Source organism: Microcaecilia unicolor, chromosome 7 (assembly GCF_901765095.1).
Source record: "Microcaecilia unicolor chromosome 7, aMicUni1.1, whole genome shotgun sequence".
Lineage (NCBI taxonomy): Eukaryota > Metazoa > Chordata > Amphibia > Gymnophiona > Siphonopidae > Microcaecilia > Microcaecilia unicolor.
This window is the reverse complement of record NC_044037.1, coordinates 191682154-191701460: the sequence shown is the minus strand read 5'-3', so window position 1 is coordinate 191701460 and position 19307 is coordinate 191682154. Positions and strand designations below refer to the sequence as shown.

The 19307-nt window shown below is 42.0% G+C and overlaps 1 protein-coding gene across 1 annotated transcript in view; it reads right to left on the bottom strand.

Moving 5' to 3' along the window:
• Positions 1–19307, bottom strand: part of ERBB4 (erb-b2 receptor tyrosine kinase 4) — a 1861028-nt gene that overhangs the window by 516567 nt on the left and 1325154 nt on the right. The gene's annotated exons all lie outside the window — the stretch shown is intronic.

The following is a 19307-nucleotide window of genomic DNA, read 5'->3' as shown; positions in this document are numbered from 1 at the left end:
AGGTTCCTCCATATCAGGTCCCGCTGGATAGGGACAAAAGGAACAATTTTAAAGTGTGACTGCATGACAGTAGTTACCTTTCTTCATCGACACAACCTGCATCTAAGGACATAGGGGGGCAATGCTCTAAAGAGCACTAAAAATAAGGTACCTAAAATCTGATTGCTAAGATAGTATTCTAAAATGACAAATGGGTTTCCAGATTCTGTTATAGAACAGAGCCCAAGTTGTCATTCAGGCGCCAACATTTAGGTACCTAACATTAGGTGCCAACACTTACACTGTGTAAAAGACAGGTGTAAAGGTTGACACCTACATGTTGGTACCTTAGTGTGTGACCCGCCCATGTCCAACTCATATGCATGCCTCTCCCTTTGCAGTTACACACTAGATTCTATATATCACGCCTAAAAAATCGGTACCAAAAAAAATACGTTTAGGTGTATTCTATAAAGTATGCCTAAATATAGGCGTACTTTATAGATTATGCCTACATTTTGGTGTGGTTTACAGAATATGCTGAGTGCCCATCCACAGCTGCACCAAGTAAAACTTGGTATAAATGCTGACGCCTAAACAACATGCATAGATTTTAGAAATGCCCACAACCTGCCCATGGCCACACCCTTTTTCAAATATGTGCCTTACAATTTATATGCATCATTTTAGAGAACACACAAAGACTTGTGCTTGTAAATTCTAATTAATGACAATTAGTTTCAATAATTGCTTGTTAGTTGACAATTATCGGTGTTGATTGGCTTGTTAGCTAATTAAGTTGCACACACACAAATCCAGAATATGACCAGATTTGAGCACACAACTTAAGTCGCACTATATAGATTCAGGGGATAAATCACTTAGGCATTAAACTATAGAACCATGCCTAAGTGCCGTTAGATGCCTAACCCCTATTTGGGCACCTAATTTCCATTTTAGTGCCCAAACTTAGGTGTCTAATTGGAGTCTAACTTGTGGCACACAACATAGAATTAGGGAGACAGTGTTTGAAGTGTGATAGAATATACCGACTTAATTAGAACCCATTATAAGTTTATAGCTTGTGATATTAACTAGGCTGTTATGATCAGATGCTATTATTAGCCTTCAAAAAATCTAGTAACCTAAGCAAATAGTCTATAATTCTATAAATCTCCAATGGTAAGATATAAGGGTACTTTTATTAAGCTGAGTTAAGCAGCTAAAACAGGTTTTACAGTGCAGTAGTGTGGGCAGTATGATATAAATCCCATAATAGCTGCCTAATGCATGGAGTGGGTGGGATTTGAGCATGACATGGACAGAGAAGTGGACACCTGTGATAGCTAGTGCATGGGTCAATACCTTATTGATAGATGTCATGACTACTGATAGCATGGCCACAGTTACTGTCATCTCAATAGGAGGTGGTAAATGGAGCTGTGTTACTGACAATCCAGTAGCATGGCCAAAGACAACCCCCCCCCCCCCCCCCCCCCGATCACAACAAGTCTGCCAGACACAAAATTCCAAACCCCTGACAGAAAAACCCTGCCCTTCCAGAGCCCTTCCCTCACCAACCTCCAACCCCTTGAGACCTAGATAAGGTCTGCTGTGGTAGTTCAGGGAGTCTCCAGCAGCAGTCACACTCCATGTGTCACATTTGGGGAAGGTGAACCCTTGGACCATGACGAGGTTGACTCTACCTGTGCAGTGTAAGTGCCGCACAGGCCCTCATCAACAGTTGCTGATGGGACTGCCTGGCAGAGTTTGGGAGCTGGAAAAGGCAGGACCTGACTTGGACTGGCAGAAAAGTAGGACTACGCAGTGCCTAGCAGACTGGCTGGAACACAACAGGAGAAGTCTAGAAGTTGGCTCATAAAGACCCCTTGGAAATGGCTCTTAAAAGACCCCTTGGGGGTGTCCCGATAAGTCAGAGTGGAGAGTGGCTCTTAAGAGAGCCTTTCTGGGTTGGCCTGATGGAGTTGAGGCCAAGAAGTAGTTGGAACAGCAGGACTGGAGACAGGAACAAGCAGGGCTGGAAAGAGAAAAATAAAGGGGGTGGAATGTGATATACCACCTTTCTGTGGTTACAAAGTAGTTTACATATTATATATAGTTTGTTTGTTTTTTGTACTTGAGGCAATGGAGGGTTAACAAGGAGCTGCAGTGGGAATCAAGCCCAGTTGCCGAGGTTCTCAGGCCACTGCACTAACCACTAGGCTACTCCTCCACTCCACAGGAGCCAGCCAGGCAATGAACACTGGAGAAGCACAACTCTAGAAGCGTGTTTCTGAAGCATTGGTAGGTATAGAGCACTTCCTTAAATATCCCTTAACCAGGCCATCTAGGGCTATAAAAGGGAAGTGCAGCAACTAGGAAGTAAAGACTCACAAGACTCTAGGCACAGAATGCTGTAGGACTCTTAACGGTTTCCTGAACCAGGTGGTGGTGGTGGTGGTGGGTGTGGGGGGGGGGGGGGGAGCGACACTGTGCCATCATCCTAAATGGTGTCTCTGCCCCAAGCAGTAGTACCACAGTACTACCACTAGGGTTCATATTTTCTTATAAGGGCTAGGGAGGCCTCTTATTAGTTTTTCTATGGCATGGAGAAAACAACAAAAGCAGGATCTATAACTTATGGAAGACAAAATTAAAGCCCTAGTACTTGACTTCATTTCCAATAAGGAAACAGTTTCGTGCTCTGAGACTTATATAAAGTACAATCTTTTACTTAGTAAGCAAGCAGGCAACGTACTTAAAATACAGGAAGTTAAATATTATGTAGAAAATAGCAAATTGAACAGGAAAGGAAGAAAACATAGAACTTGGGTTCAAATGTTACTCAAATAAAGGAGAGTCTGCAACAATTCTAACAATTTTATCAATCTCTATATTCATCTGATTCGCCAACTACTCAGGAACAAATCAAAATATTTCTATGGCCAGTCATGCATCCTAGACGGAATGACCTTCAGAGGCACTCCTTAGAAGCAGATGTCAGAGATTAGGAGATCTTGGAAGTTATTTGTTTGTTACCACTTAATAAGGCCTCTGGCCCCATTGGCATTATTGTAGAATACTACAGGGCTTTCTCAAACCAACACCTGATATAAAATGGGTCGCACATTTTTGAAGAGTCAAAACATAAAAGTTACCCTTACTAAAGACAGACTCAAAGTTATTTCTAAATCTGGAAAAGATTCCATGTATGCCACTAATTGTAGACCTATTTTTCTCATTAATGTGGAAAGCAAAATCTGTGCAAAATTTCTAGCAACTAGATTATCTAACACCTTAGAATAAATCATTCACTTAGATCAGAATGGTAAGTGCTTTGAAAATGAGCCCAATACTCAACTATCCCTCAAGGTTGCAATTGCCTTGGATGCAGAAAAATTCCTCAATCAAGTGGAATGGAGATATTTACTCAAACTTCTGGAATGGGTTTGAGTAGGTACAAAATTTCCGCAGATGATACATCTTTTATACACGTTCTACTATCCACATTTATGTTAATTAATGGCAAATCTTGTCCTACCTTCTCTCTAACTAGAGCCTCACAAAAAGGCTGCCTTCTTTCTCTTCTATTTAATACTGCATTAGCACCCCTAGCCATCGTTGTCACCTCAAATGCCTTCTTTATTTTCTAATGCTGAGACACTAATATTAAAGGGACATACGACTTCTTCTATTTAACACATCACATAATTTCAATATTGTCCTTCAAAACAATTGGCAAAATGATACTGGATGTGTATTAGACGAAACTATGTGGTCTTGTTTTTGGTCTGAAGTTATGAAACCTCTTTCCTCTGCAGCTGTCTTACAATCTATGTTCTTTCTTTATCATAAAACAAACTGGACTCCTAGGAAACTTGCAGCAGCTGGCCTGAACTCATCAGATAAATGTTGGCATTGTTCGCAGCAAGTGGGCACTTTCTCTCTTATGATATATGAGTGCCCAATGGTTTTTAAGTTTTGGAAGGAAGTGTGAAACATCATACAAAAGATTCTACATATCGCTGATATCTTGACTTATTCAATTGTAATTTTTAAGTCCGTCCATAAAACTTTTGATTTGACCAATCCACAAGCGAAACTACTAGACGTTCTCCTTACTATTGCCCAAAGGCAAATTTTACAAAATTGGAAATCTGCACAGTTACTGAAAATTCAATTTTGGTGGAATACAGTCCTGCAGCACCAGAAATTTGAGTTCGGACGACACTCTTTACGAAAAACGTCTGGACTACATTAGAAAACTACCTTCAAGATACTCAGACCCAACCTTACACCAACTTAAGGGTCTTATATATTAGATACCTGGACGCCAATTTTTTTTTTCTTTCTTCTTTTCTACACCTTTTGTTTCCCATTCTATTCCATCATTGCTTCCCAGCTATTGTATATACTTGGAAAATTAATAAAATATGTTGGGGGGGGGGAAAAAGAACCCCTGCCAATCCCCACACATTCAAGGCCAAGAATTTAATTTCTTCTCTATGTGGATGATTTTTTTTATATCCTAATGACATCAATGCCATACTTACTGTATGTTCCCTTCCATATAGCTTTGCTGTTAGATAGCACTATAAAGTCAATTGGGACAAAATGAACATATATAAGTCTGATCTTGCAACCTATCCATTTAGATGGCAATAAACCTTTACCAAATAGTTAGGAATATGGTTTGATAGATCACTACAAGAAACTTTGGAAAAAATATAGAGGTCACAGTCTCCACTGTAAAAGACCTGGTATAGTGCTGGTCACCATTACATTTAATCTGGTGGGGAAGACTGGAGACTATAAAAATGTTAATTGCTCCCATAATTAATTATACCCTCAGCATGTTTTCTCTAAAATTAGTACCATCATTCTTCAAAACAATAGAACATATTATAATCAAATTACATGGAAAAACAAACCACCTCATATAGCCACCAGGAAATTAAAACAATCCAAGAATACAGGAGGAGTAACTTTCCAGAATTTGTCATCTATCGTGCTTCATTTATCCTGAAGCATGGAGGCATGTGATTCCCACACATCATATTCAGAAAAACCTACTTGAATAAGAGTGGAAGAGACACTTGTCTCCTCAATACCTTTAGATTTCTTTCCTGATATTGCACCTCTCTTAAAAGGTGCTAGGTCATCATCTTTCTATTTCTCCAGTTTCCAGGTCTTGCCTAGACTTGACCAGGCACAGTGCATTTTTCTCCTTATGGAACACTCTGCCCACCGTCCTCTACTCTGAACCCTCTTTTGTTGGATTCAAAACATACTTTTTCACTCTAGCCTTTGGTAGTTATCCCTGAGTGTGCAGATTGCTGCCAGAATGTCAGTCTCTCCCCCACCCCCCTCTTCCTGTATCCTGTCCTCTGTTCATACATTATCCTGCTTATAATCGAACGAGAAAAACGCCCAAGTTCCAACCTAAATCGGGAGATGGACGTTTATCTCACAAAAACAAATAACACGGTATAATCGAAAGCCGAACTTGGACGTTTTCAACTGCACTCCATCGCTGAAGCGTACAAAGTTGACGGGGGCGTGTCGGAGGCGTGGTGAAGGCGGGACTGGGGCATGGTTATCACCCGAACAGAGATGGGCGCCTTTCGCCGATAATGGAAAAAAAGTATGCGTTTGTAGCTAGAATTTAGGGCACTTTTCCTGGACCCTGTTTTCACGAATAAGGCCCCAAAAAGTGCCCTAAATGACCAGATTGCCACCCGAGGGAATCGGGGATGACCTCCCCTGACTCCCCCAGTGGTCACTAACCCCCTCCCACCACAAAAAATTATGTTTCACAACTTTTTATTTTCACCCTCAAATGTCATACCCACCTCCCTGGCAGCAGTATGCAGGTCCCTGGAGCAGTTGTTAGGGGGTGCAGTGGAGTTCAGGCAGGTGGACCCAGGCCCATCCCCCCCTACCTGTTACAATTGTGCTGCTTAATGCTTAGTTGTCCAACCCCCCCAAACCCACTGTACCCACATGTAGGTGCCCCCCTTCACCCCTTAGGGCTATAGTAATGGTGTAGACTTGTGGGCAGTGGGTTTTGAGGGGGATTTGGGGGGTCAACACACAAGGGAAGGGTGCTATACACCTGGGAGCTCTTTTACCTTTTTTTTTTTGTAAAAGTGCACCCTAGGGTGCCCGTTTGGTGTCCTGGCATGTGAGGGGGACCAGTGCACTACGAATCCTAGCCCCTCCCACGAACAAATGCCTTGGATTTATTCGTTTTTGAGCCGGGCGCTTTCATTTTCCATTATCGCTGAAAAGCAAAAACGCCCAGCTCACAAATTGTCGAATAAAACATGGACGTCTATTTTTTTTCGAAAATACGGTTCGGTCCGCCCCTTCACGGACCCGTTCTTGGAGATAAACGCCCATGGAGATAGACGTTTTCGTTTGATTATGCCCCTCCACGGCTCTGTTCTTTTCCTATCTTTTCCATATTACCATGGGTAACTGCCTTGATTTATCATAGAAATACAGTATATCAAGTTTAATAAACAAACATCATGGCCAGTTATAACCATCACATTTTCTGACTTTTAGAATGCTTGATGTCACTTTCGATGATGAATCCAGTTTTCCAAAAACACACACCAATATGGAATAACCCCATAATTGTAATTAATAAAACTCCAGTCAACTGGAAGTGTTGGCAAACTAATCAGATTTGGTCAGACTGAGTGAATAAACTCCTTTCAAGAACTTCAGCAAGAATTCAGCCTTCCGGGTTCTTTACATGGATACAACTACAACATGCAATTAAGCAGTTAAAATTAAATTTAAATGAAACTGTCAGATACATGACTTTTAATAACAGTCACACCTAAGGTACACTCCTTTTATCAATCATTTTTCTATAAGATAATTAGATCAGATTAAATAAAAAGGTGTTCTGGCATCAAAATGATTTTGGGAAAAGAGGGTCAAGGTTCCTTATCCAATAATCAATGGGTAAATTTCTGGTTATAGAGCCTTAAACCTTCTCACTCAGCTTCAATAACATAGTCATAATTCTCATCTATATTATCATGCCTTCTAGACCCCTGTAAAACTAACAAAAAGTGAATCTGTAAATATGGAGGAAAACGTCTACTATATTTTGAATTAACATTAGCTCGTGCTGTGGAAATCTTTAGCACTAAAAGATCACATTTCCCCACAGGACTCTTATCTATTTAATTTCCTATTAGCAATATCTATGAAGTTAAATAATTTACAACTGGGAAAGATAACTTGACATTTAATGCTATTTTATGGTGGAACTGGATATGTATGGAGGAAATATAAAACCATAGTTTTTGTAAAATGTAGTTGTTCCAATGAAATGGGGAAAACTGGATCAATGTCATGACGAATACATGTCATTCTTAACTTATTCTGTATTGAATTATCTACTGTATACTCATAGCTATATGTGTTTTGGTTATGTAAATTAATAATGCTAGTAAAAGTATTTGAATAAAAAATAAGTTGAATGTATAAATAAATTAGTATATATTGAAAGAATTACATGGAAATTTGCTTGGTAATTTATTTTACCTGAAAGCATCAATATGAACCTTGTTGCATATGGTAATGTTATTTAATGCAGTCAGTTAAGGAAATTATAGTGATTTCACTATGAAAGAACCTTCAACGTTATTTCATTTTACTGATTGTATTACAATTATAAATTTCTTTTCCAGTTAGCACAAAGCAAGATATACAGCATCCAACACACACAAGTAAAGACACTGTAAACATAAAACATTTTCTAGCAGTAAATAATAAATAATTAAAATCAAAGAACTGAACAAGCCCCAAAAGGCTACATTTTGGTGCTGAACTTTTATTTCACATTTAAGTCTCTGTAAATAGAAACATGCTTGGGCCTGTTTACTACAGTACAGAGGGCCCAATATACAGCACTATTTAACCGGCCAGGAACGGCTCCTGGCCAATAGGGGTCCTTTTACTAAGGTATGCTGAAAAAAGGCCTGCACTATTGTAGGTGCATCTTTTGGATGCGCAGAGATCCATTTTTCAGCATGCCTGAAAAAATGGAACTGCAGCAAAATAAAAATTGGCGCGTGTCCATTTTGGGCCTGAAAACTTACCACCACCCACTGACTTAGTGGTAAGGTCTCACGCCTTATCCGGGCGGTAATCGTTGGCGCACGTACAATGCTGATTACCGCCTGGTTAGTCCCACACGTTAGAAAATCAAAAGAAGAATGCGTGTAAAAAAAATAGAATTGCCGCCTGGGCCACATGGTAGTTCTAAAGTGACACACGTATGCACATAGGTGCCAAATATGCCTCTATGTGGCTTAGTAAAAGGGCCTCTTAGCCGGCTAATCACTAATATTCATTGCAAGATAGCCGGTTATCTCCACTGAATATTAGCACTTTGTGGCTAGCCAATAACAAGCTATGTCACGCATCTTAGCCAGGTATCTGTGAATATTCAAGCTCTGGCCAGCTAAGTTTAGTGGGCAAATCAAACAGCATAAATAGCAGTCCTATCTTTGCCTGCTATTAACTTAGGGCCCCTTTTACTAAGTCGCAAATTGGAGTTACCACCTGGTTACCACGTGGCCCTTAAGGCCATTTCAATTTTGGCATGTGTCCGCTACGCAAGTCTGAAAAATATTTTTTTATTTTCTGGCATGCGTAGTGGATGTGTGCCAAGCAACATCTGACGCGCGTAGGACATTACCGCCCAAATTCTTTACCGCTAGGTCTATGGCTGGTGGTAAGGTCTCACACCCAAAATGGACGGCCGGCAATTTCAATTTTGCCTCAAGTCCATTTTGGGGGGGGGGGGGGGGGGGGGGAAAGAGGCCTTTTTTACAGGCACACTGAAAAATGGATTGGTGATGCCCAAAACCTGTCTACACTACCGCAGACTATTTTTCAGCACACCTTTGTAAAAAGACCCCTTAACCTGACAGTGCTGAATATTCACATAGCCAGTTAAGATAGAGCTGGCCAGAAAGACCCTGGATATTCAATGCCGGTCACCGGAAATGTCCCGGCATTGAATATCCAGGGGTCAGTGCCAGCTAACCACACTGCCTGCTGCCAGTTGAATATCAGAGGGAGAATATATTTGAACTTAAAGCACTTTAAAAGCAAAGATTGCTGTAAATGCAAAACCTGTGTGCTTGATGTTGGAGGCATGCCCAACATGTTTCCTTGCACCTAATGCATTGGAAGGTTCTTTGCCATGCATTAAGAGGGTAATTCTATGAAGGAGTGTCTATTTTCAGTCACCAAGAAGGGCCTATCTGGAACCTATTCTATAAAGGAAAAGACAGCACCTACTTTCATTTTTTTTGGAATAACTAGTGTAGCAGGACAAATGTGGGAAATAGACCAGGCTGACCAGGAACAAACGAGAATACTTCATATGATGGTAAAACGTTTATTGGTGAAGACGCGTCAGAACACCGTGTTTCGGCACTGAGCCTACTTCAGGAGTCTAAATTGATAACAATTAAAATAAAATGTACATAACTATTAAAAATGATGCATATAAACATATATGCAAATCATAAAATAAATATTGACATATTTAAAAAATGACATGTTTGTTTATGTATTATACATTTTATTTTTTAAGATGTTATTTTTTTAATATGTCTATATTTATTTATTTTATATAGATATATGTTTATATGCATCGTTTTTAATGGTTATGCACATTTTATTTTCATTGTTATTGTTATCAATTTACACTCCTAAAGCAGGCTTACTGCCAAAACATGGTGCTGTGTCGAGTCTTCACCAATAAACGTTTTTGAAGTCTTCTTGTTTGTTCCTGGTCAGCCTCTTTTTTTTTGTCCAAAAATGGACATGCAGCAAAATGAAAATTGGAGCACATCCATTTTGGGCTTGAGACCTTACCGTCACCATTCACTTAGCAGTAAGGTCTCATATGTTAACCGGGCATAATCATCAGCGTATGTACAATGCTGATTATTGCCCGGTTAGTGCCACGCAGTGGAAAATAAAATATATTTTCCGGCATGTGTACTGGATGCACGTTAAAAATGAAATTACCGCCCGGGCCATGCAATAGCCGGGCTGTAGTTCCAAACTGACGCATGTTGGGTGCACATAGGCGCCTATCAGCCTTATTTTCGAAAGTGATGGGCGCCCAGATTTCGACCAAATCGGGAGATAGGCGCCCCATTTCGCAAAGGTGTCCAAATCGGTATAATCAAAAGATGATTTTGGGCGTCTTCAACTGCACTCCGTCGCGGGAATGAACAAAGTTGATGGGGGCGTGTCGGAGGCATGGTGAAGGCGGGACTGGGGTGTGTTTATCGGCTGAGGAGAGATGGGTGCCTTCGGCCGATAATCAAAAAAAGAAAGGTGTTTTTAGCGCAAATTTAGGCCACTTTTTTTACCCTTTTTTTTCACGAACAAGTTTCAAAAAAGTGCCCTAAATGACCAGATGACCACCGGAGGGAATTGGGGATGACCACCCCTGACTCCCCCAGTGGTCAGCAACCTCCTCTCACCAAAAAAAAAACCAAAAAACTTTAACAACTTTTTTTTCCAGCCTGTATGCCACCCTCAAATGCCATACCCAGCTCCATCACATCAGTATGCAGGTCCCTGGAGCAGTTGTTAGTGGGTGCAGTGGACTTCAGGCAGGTGGACCCAGGCCCACCCCCCCCCCCCCTACCTATTACACTTGTGGTGGTAAATGGGAGCCCTCCAAACCGCCCCCAAAACCCACTGTACCCACATCTAGGTGCACCCTTTCAGCCATAAGGGCTATGGTAATGGTGAGAGTTGTGGGCAGTGGGTTTTGGGGGGGATTTGAGGGGCTCATCACCCAAAGGAAGGGAGCTATGAACTTGGGAGGTATTTGACTTTTTTTTTAATTGTTACAAGTGCCCCCTAGGGTGCCTGGTTGGTGTCCTGGCATGTGAAGGGGACCAGTGCACTACGAATCCTGGCCCCTCCCATGACCAAATGCCTTGGATTTGTTCGTTTTTGAGCTGGGCGCCTTTGGTTTCCATTATCGCTGAAAAACGAAACCACCCAGCTCAAATCCGCACAACTCCGATACATTTGCTGGGCACAAATCGTATTATCGAAAAAAAGATGGTCAACCATTTTTTTCGAAAATACGGTCTATCCCGCCCCTTCACGTACCCGTTCTCGGACATATAGGCCCATGGAGATGGGCATTAGCGTTCGATTATGTTCCTCCACGTGGCTTAGTAAAAAGGCCCCTTAATTACTAAGGGGCCTTTTTACTAAACTGCATTAAATGCTAGCACAGGAAAATGGATTATAGAACAACGTATTAAAGCATTTTGCTGAATTTCACCTTTTCCGTGCAATAACCACACATTAACACCTTTTTACAAACTATTTTTGTGAGGAGATGTGTCAGGGGAGATGAATGGGCATGGTAGGGTTAACCAGCTAGGGTTTTCAGATTACTGTGCACTAACTGGCTAATGCAGAGTTAATGCAGGAGCACTTAGTGCCACTTAAATAGGGGGCAGTAAGTGCCGCCATCTGGAAATTAAAGCATATTCTATAACAACACGTGTAATTTAATTGGTTAACTAGCTAATCAGCACTGTCATCTGGATGTTAACAAGCAATTATCAGCACTAATTGGCATTGATTAAGATTTACACGCAGAACTCACTAAGTATATTCTTAACATGGTACACATAAAGTCTAAATTGCATAGTTGAAAAGGGGGGCATGGCCATGGGTGGGGCGTGGGCATTTCTAAAATCTATGTGCATTGTTATATAATACACCAAATCTGTGCCTAATTTAGGTGTCTGGATTTAAGCCAAGTAAAATCTACTATAATAAAATTCACCCTCAACATTCTGAAGACAATGTTCTGAAGTCACTCAGTCACTCCCTGAAGGGTTCATGGATTCATGGTGGTGAAGCCAGAACACTGACCATGTCTCTCTGCCCCGCCCTCGCATGACGGACCAATCAGAAAAAACACCCTCAACATTCTGAAACACAAAGGACCATCACAACACCGTTCCCAGGCAACACTAGGCAACGTAAGACGGACCAATCAAAGGAAACTACGTGACAATAAGGGAGGAGCATTCCCCAGCAGAATGGCTCATTATCTGTGCAGCACGGAGAGCACAGAACCACCGCTGGAATGAGAGAGGAATATTCCTGCTGTGGGTATGAGCAAAAATAGACCGGGGGAGGGGGGGGAATTTTTAAATGCCTAATGCCAGTACTGAAGAGTGCCAGAGGGCCTATAGCACAGACTATATTTGGGATCGCTTGACATGGAGTCAGAGGAGCCGGAAAACAACGTGCCCGTCACCATCTGGGACGTGGGCGAACAGGAGAAGCTGCAGCCCAGCTGGAAGGATTACCCGCGACCCAGCCAGCAGCAAACAGCGACCAAGGAAGGGGGAGGAGTAGAGAAACACGCGGATACTCCTTCCCTGCCCAGGAATCACTGGAGACTGGCTGCCAAACTAACAAAACAACCGCACACCGACGCACCACCTCCATCATTCGAAAGGCATCCACTCTTTCTTCAGCAGAAATGCAAACTAATAATACAAAACAAACAAAGAATACATGGTTTCTCAGGCGGCTGCAGGTAACTCCCCACCCCCTTCCTCTTTTCCTTTTGCTGAAGCGGCCAAGGACGTGCCCAACCATCCCCAGCCTCAGGCAAGCTGTCTCCCACCTCGGAGATTCCCCGAGCACCCGGAAAAAGACGGCGCTGATTCCTGCAGCGCATAAATGTTCCAGCATTCCCCTGCAGCTGGCCTGAAATGGACCAAACATACCGGATCACCCCCCGACGGCCCGAGACCGTGCTCTTCTCCCTTCCGCCAACTTAAAACAACCATCCCCATCCTCAGGCAAGCCGTCACCCACCTCCAGGATGCCCAGAACCCCAGCCCAATGGAAAAAGATGGCGCTGCTTCCAACAGCACATTTCTCTTCCAGCATTCCCCTACAGCAGCCCTGAAACAGTCAAAAAATACCGACAGACAAAGAACGTGCTCCTCAACCTTCCGCCCATCTAAAACAACAGTGCTGCCTCAGCACAACACAAAAAATAAACATGGAAAAAAAAAACACTCAACAAAGGCTGTCCCCCCCTACAACCACATTTACATTTCACCAACAGAAAGACCCCCCTCCACAAACCTCCTTGACAGACAAAACCACACACACACAATACAACAGAAACACACCCTCAAAGCCACACACCAACCCAACCCACTTTGCCAGCACAGCACAGCACATCCCCTAACCCCCAAGCAAAAAACAAAAAAAGACACACATCAACAACCTGCACACACACCGCACCCTCACACACACACAAAATAACTCTGTGACACATACACACACATACACAAAAAAAACCACATGCTAGCGCCCGTTTCATTGGTTTCGGAAACGGGCCTTTTTTACTAGTGTGGAATAAATGGCTGCAACTAAATTTGGTCACATCGAGAGGTGCTTGGTGTAATTCTATATACCGCACAGAAATTTAAGCTTATTCTTTCAAAAGCGGCCAAATCGGTATAATCGAAACCACCTTTTTTGACACCATCGCCGCTTTCCCGTCGCTGAGCCTGCGAAAGTTCAAGGGGCATGTCGGTGGCGTAGCAAAGGCGGGACATGGGCGGGCATGGGCGTGGCTAACAGATGGCCGGCTTCAGCGCATAATGGAAAAAACAAACGCGGCGTTAATGAGTATTTTGCTGGTTTTACTTGGTCCTTTTATTTTCACGACCAAGCCTCAAAAAGGTGACAACCGGAGGGAATGGGTGATGACCTCCGCGTACTCCCTCAGTGGTCACCAACCTCCTCCCACACTAAAAAAATAAAAATAAAAACCTTTTTTGCCAGCCTGTATGCCAGCCTCAAATGTCATACCCAGCTCCCTGACATGCAGGTCCCTGGAACAGTTTTTGTTGGTTGCAGTGGACTTCAGGCAGGCGGACCCAGGCCCATCCCCCCCACCTGTTACACTTGTGTTGAGCCCTCCAAATCCCCCCAAAATCCACTCTACCCACATGAAGGTGCCCCCCTCCACCCTTAAGGACTATGGTAATGGTGTAGAGTTGTGGGGAGTGGGTTTTGGGGGGATTTGGGGGGCTGACCACCCAAGGTAACGGATCTATGCACCTGGGACCTATTTGTATATTTTTTAAAAAATTTTTGTCCTGTCATGTCAGGGGGACCAGTGCACTACAAATGCTGGCTCCTCCCACAAACCAAATGCCTTGGATTTAGCCGGGGTTGAGCTGGCCGTTTTTAGATTCCATTATCGCTGAAAAACAAAAGTGGCCATCTCAAACCCGGTGAACTCTGGCATTTGGCCGGGGCAAACCGTATTATTGAAAGAAAAGATGGCCGGCCATCTTTTTCGATAATACGGTTCTGGCCAGCTGTTTGCGGTGCCGCCACAATAGATCGCCGAAAAGTGACCCAAAATCGCGGTCAAAACGCCTTTTTTTTAAATTATCAGCTAAAGACGCCCATCTCTCCTCGGCCGATATCCATGCCCCAGTTCCGCCTTCACCACACCTCCGACACGCCCCCGTCAACTTTACCCGTTTCCGCGACGGATTGCAGTTGGAAACGCCCAAAATCGGCTTTCGATTATACCGATTTGGGCGCCCACGGGAGAAAGACGTCCATCTCCCGATTTGGGTCGCAATATAGGCGTTTTTTCTCTTTCGATTATAAGCAGGAAAGTAAATTAAGCAGTGAAGTGTTAAAGATTCTTTTCCGGGATAAGAAATCAGGTGGTATTGCATTAAAGTTCAGTAATTGACAGAGTAGGTGAAGTAGTCAAGCAATGAAAGTTCATTTTTGTCTATTTCTAGTATTGGTTTCGTTGTCTGGTATTTAGGATTAATTAATTGTGGCATGCCTTTTTGAACAGGTTGGTTTTTAGTAATTTTCGGAAGTTTGTTAGGTCATGCATTAATTTGTTGTTTAATGCATGTTGTTTAATGGTGTTTGGTAGTGCATTCCATAATTGCATGCTTATGTATGAGAAGCTGGATGAATAGGTTGCTTTATATTTTAGTCCTTTGCAGCTAGGGTAGTGGAGGTTCAGGAATGTTCATGCTGACCTTTTTGTGTTCCTGGTTGGTAAGTCTATGAGGTCTGTCATGTAGATTGGAGCTTCGCCGTGAATAATTTTGTGCAGATTTTGAATGCATGTTTTTAGAGATGATTTAAATTTTAAATAACTATTCTCTCTTCTGATATTAGGTGGTGGGGGGGGGGGAGAAATGGGGAAAATCATTCTAAAATAGAGGGGTCAGATATGCAAATAAGGAATCACATGTAACCTCAAAACTGTTCAGTGAAGGCAAATGCAATAGACAGATATGTCTATTGCATAGGTGTAGGAGTGTGTTTTGGACACATGTAGGTCCATTTTTCAGTGTGCCAGGAAAAAAGACCTTTTTTTGTGGACAAAAATGGACGTGCAGCAAAATTAAAACCAACGTGCATCCATTTTCGGCCTGAGACTTTACCGCCACCCATTGACTTAGCGGTAAGGTCTCACATACTAACCAGGCAGTAAACATCAGTGCACATAAGCTGTTGAATACCACCAGGTAAGTGGCACGGGGTAGAAGATAGAAAATATTTTCTACCGTTTGTTTTGGACATGGGTCAAAAATGGAATTACCGCCCAATGCACACAGTAGCCAGGCGGTAGTTGCAATTTGACGCACGTTGGATGTGCCTAGGTGCCTACATACCTTAGTAAAAAGAACCCCTAGTGTTCTGTGCTGAAATCCAAGTGTGTTCTATAACAACATGTGTAACTTAATTGACTTAAAAAGCTAATCAGAATTATTAACAGCACTTAACAAGTTATAATGAACACTAATTGGCGATAATTAGAATTTATGTGCACAACTCCCTAAACATACTCTGTAATGCACTGTGTAAAAGATCTGCCTGTACCGGAAATGGTTTTCAAAGATGATGATGTGGAGGACCTGAAAGAAATCTCACTGAACCTGCAAGACATACTGAGCCAAATCGACAAATTAAAGAGTAGTAAATCACCTGGACTAGATGGCATACATCCAAGAGTACTCAAAGAACTCAAGCATGAAATTGCTAATATGCTGTTAGTAATGCGTAATTTATTATTAAAATCATCCCATAGTACCTGAGAATTGGAGGGTGGTCAATGTGACACTGTTTTTTTAAAAAAAAAGGTTCCGAGATGATCCAGGAAATTACAGACCAGTAAGCCTGATGTCAGTGCCAGGTAAAATAGTGGAAACTATCATAATGAATAAAATTATGGAACACATAGACAAATATAGTTTAATGGGACAGAATCTGCTTGGGTTCAACCAAGGGAAGTCTTGCCTCACGAATTTACTTAATTTCTTTGAAGATGTGAATAAACATGTGGATAAACGTGAGCCGGTTGATGTAGTGTATCTAGATTTTCAGAAAGCTTTTGACAAAAGTTCCTCATGAGAGACTCCTAAGAAAATTGAAGAGGCAAGGTTCTGCTGTGGATTAGAAATTGGTTATTGGACAGAAAACAGAGGGTAGAGTTAAATGTTCACTTCTCTCAATGGAGCAGGGTGGAATCCCACAGTGATCAGTACTGGGACTGGTGATATTTAACATATTTATAAACAATATGGAAAACGGAACAATGAGTGAGGTGATTAAATTTGCAGATGACACAAAACTATTCAAGGTTGTTAAAAAAGGTGCAGACTGTGAAATTTTGCAGGAAGACCTTAGGAAATTGGAAGATTAGGCATCCAAATGGGAGATGAAATTTAATATGTACAAATGCAAGGTGATGCACATTGAAAAGAATAATATGAAGTCAGCAACCAAGAAAAAAATCTAGGTGTTGTTGTAGATAATATGCTGAAATCTGCTGCTCAATGTGCAGTGGCAGCCAAAGAAGCAAACAGGATGGTAGAATCATTAGGAAAGGGATGGTGAATAAGACCGAAAATAGTATAATGCCTCTATATCGTTCCATGGTGCTATCTCACCTTGAGCACTGTGTTCAGTTCTAATCACTGTATCTCAAAAAAGATATAGCAGATTAGAAAAGATTCAAAGAAGAGTGACCAAAACTATAAAAGGGATGAAATCCCCTCATATGAGGAAAGGCTAAAGAGGTTAAGACTCTTCAGTTTGTAAAAGAGATGGATGAGGGGAGACAGGATTTAGGTCTACAAAATCCTGAGTGGTGTAGAACGAGTAGAAGTAAATCAATTTTTTACTCGTTCCAAAAGTACCAAGACTAGGGGACACTCAAGGAAGTTGCATGGAAATATTTCAAAACAAATAGGAGGAAATATTTTTCACTCAATAAATAGTTAAGCTCTGAAACTCTTTGTTGGAGGATGTAGTAACAGTGGTTAGCGTATCTGGGTTTAAAAAAGTTGGGTCAAGTTCCTGGAGGAAAAGCCCATAGTCTGCCATTGAGACAGACATGGGGAAGCAATTGTTTGCCCTGGGATTGGTAGCATGGAATGTTGCCATGATTTGGGTTTCTACCAGGTACTTGTGACCTAGCTTGGCCACTGTTGGAAACAGGATACTGGGCAAGATGGACCATTGGTCTGACCCAGTATGGCTACTGTTATGTTCTTATGTTAAGTTTTAATGTGTGCAGGCAAAAAGGGGTGTGGTTATATGCAGGGAATTTGGCATTTTGTGGGCATTCCACAAGTTATGTGCGTTGTTGTAGAATACGTCCCTCTTCACCTAAATCTACGCACCAGGATTTACGCCACGTTTTCAGTGGTGTAAATGGATTCATGTAGTTTTAGGCACTAGGATATCGACTAAGCATATTCTATGTACTGTGCCTAAATCTAGGCGCCGCTTATAGAATACGCTTAGGCAGAAATATTTTCCATGTGGATTTTTTAAGTGCCATATATAGAATCTGGCCCAATGTGTCAAAATAAACATTTTGCCTGAATTCTTACTTCAAATAGTAGCCAGTGTTGTTCATCTACTAAAGTTGTCATAAGATGAAATCTATCTATACTGTAAGAAAGTCTCTCTGCAGTATTCTGTACTATCTGAATCCTTTTAAACAAAGGAACCCACCCAGCAGCAAGGAGGGAATGATAATAATCAACCCAGTTAAAAATCAATGTGTGGACAAAGCACCAAAAGTGTTTTTTATCCAACATAAATTACTGCACATATTTGCTCTCAATCAGAAAAGAGCAAAGAATAAACCAAGGAGGAACTTGTTTCTTAAACAGAAGATGAGAATCAAGTTTCACTCCTAACAGAGTGGCAATATTTTTCACTATAAGTGGGATGTCCTAAATTTTGAACAAAATTGCACATGTAACTTAATTGATAAGCAAAGGTCCTCAGATTTAATTCTCACTGCAGCTCCTTGTGACCTTGGGAAAGTCTCTTAACCCTCCATTGCCTCAGGTACAAAAACTAAGGGACCCTTTTACCAAGCTACGGCAAAAGGGGGCCTGCGCTGGCATCAGTGTGTGTTTCTGATGCGTGCCGAGGCCCCTTTTACCGTAGTCGGGTAAAAGGTAGGTCTCTCTTTTCCTCAGGAAATGGCCATGCAGCAAGTAAAGCACTTGCCGCGTAGCCATTTGGGGGGGGGGGGGTCCCTTAACGCCACCCATTGAGGTGGCAGTAAGGGCTCCAGCACTAATTGGGCAGCGAGCAGCACTGCCTGATTACCACTGGATATACACCGGTGCTATAAAAAATATATATATTTTTGTAGCAACGGATATGACGGCGCGCTGGGGGGTGGGAACTACTGCCAGGCTGCTGCGGTATACCCAGTGGTAGTTCCTTTTAGAGAGCGGTAAGCCCGCGCTGGGCTTACCGTCGTGCTTTGTAAAAGGGTCCCTTACATTGTGAGCCCTCTACGGACAGAGAAAGTACATGCATATAATGTGTATAGCGCTGTGTATGTCTATTAGCACTATGGTTTCCGGGCATGGCCCAGCATGTAATATCCATGTATAATTTAGCCCTCAATGGTCACTGCTTATAAAAACGCTGACTGTCGTCAGCTGAATATTACCGCCAAATAATTCACAGGCAACACTGTTTCCTGATTCTAGAGAGAATTACCATTTACCATATCAGTTTTCTGAAATACCAACCAGTACATATACTCTTGCAGTAAAAAAGCAGAGACATATGGAGGGCAATTCTATAACAGGGTGCCTATTAGAAGCCCATTCTATAAAGGAAGTTAGACACCTAATTTTCTTTAGAAAATACTAGTCTAACTAGGTGTATATATACAAGTTAGGTGT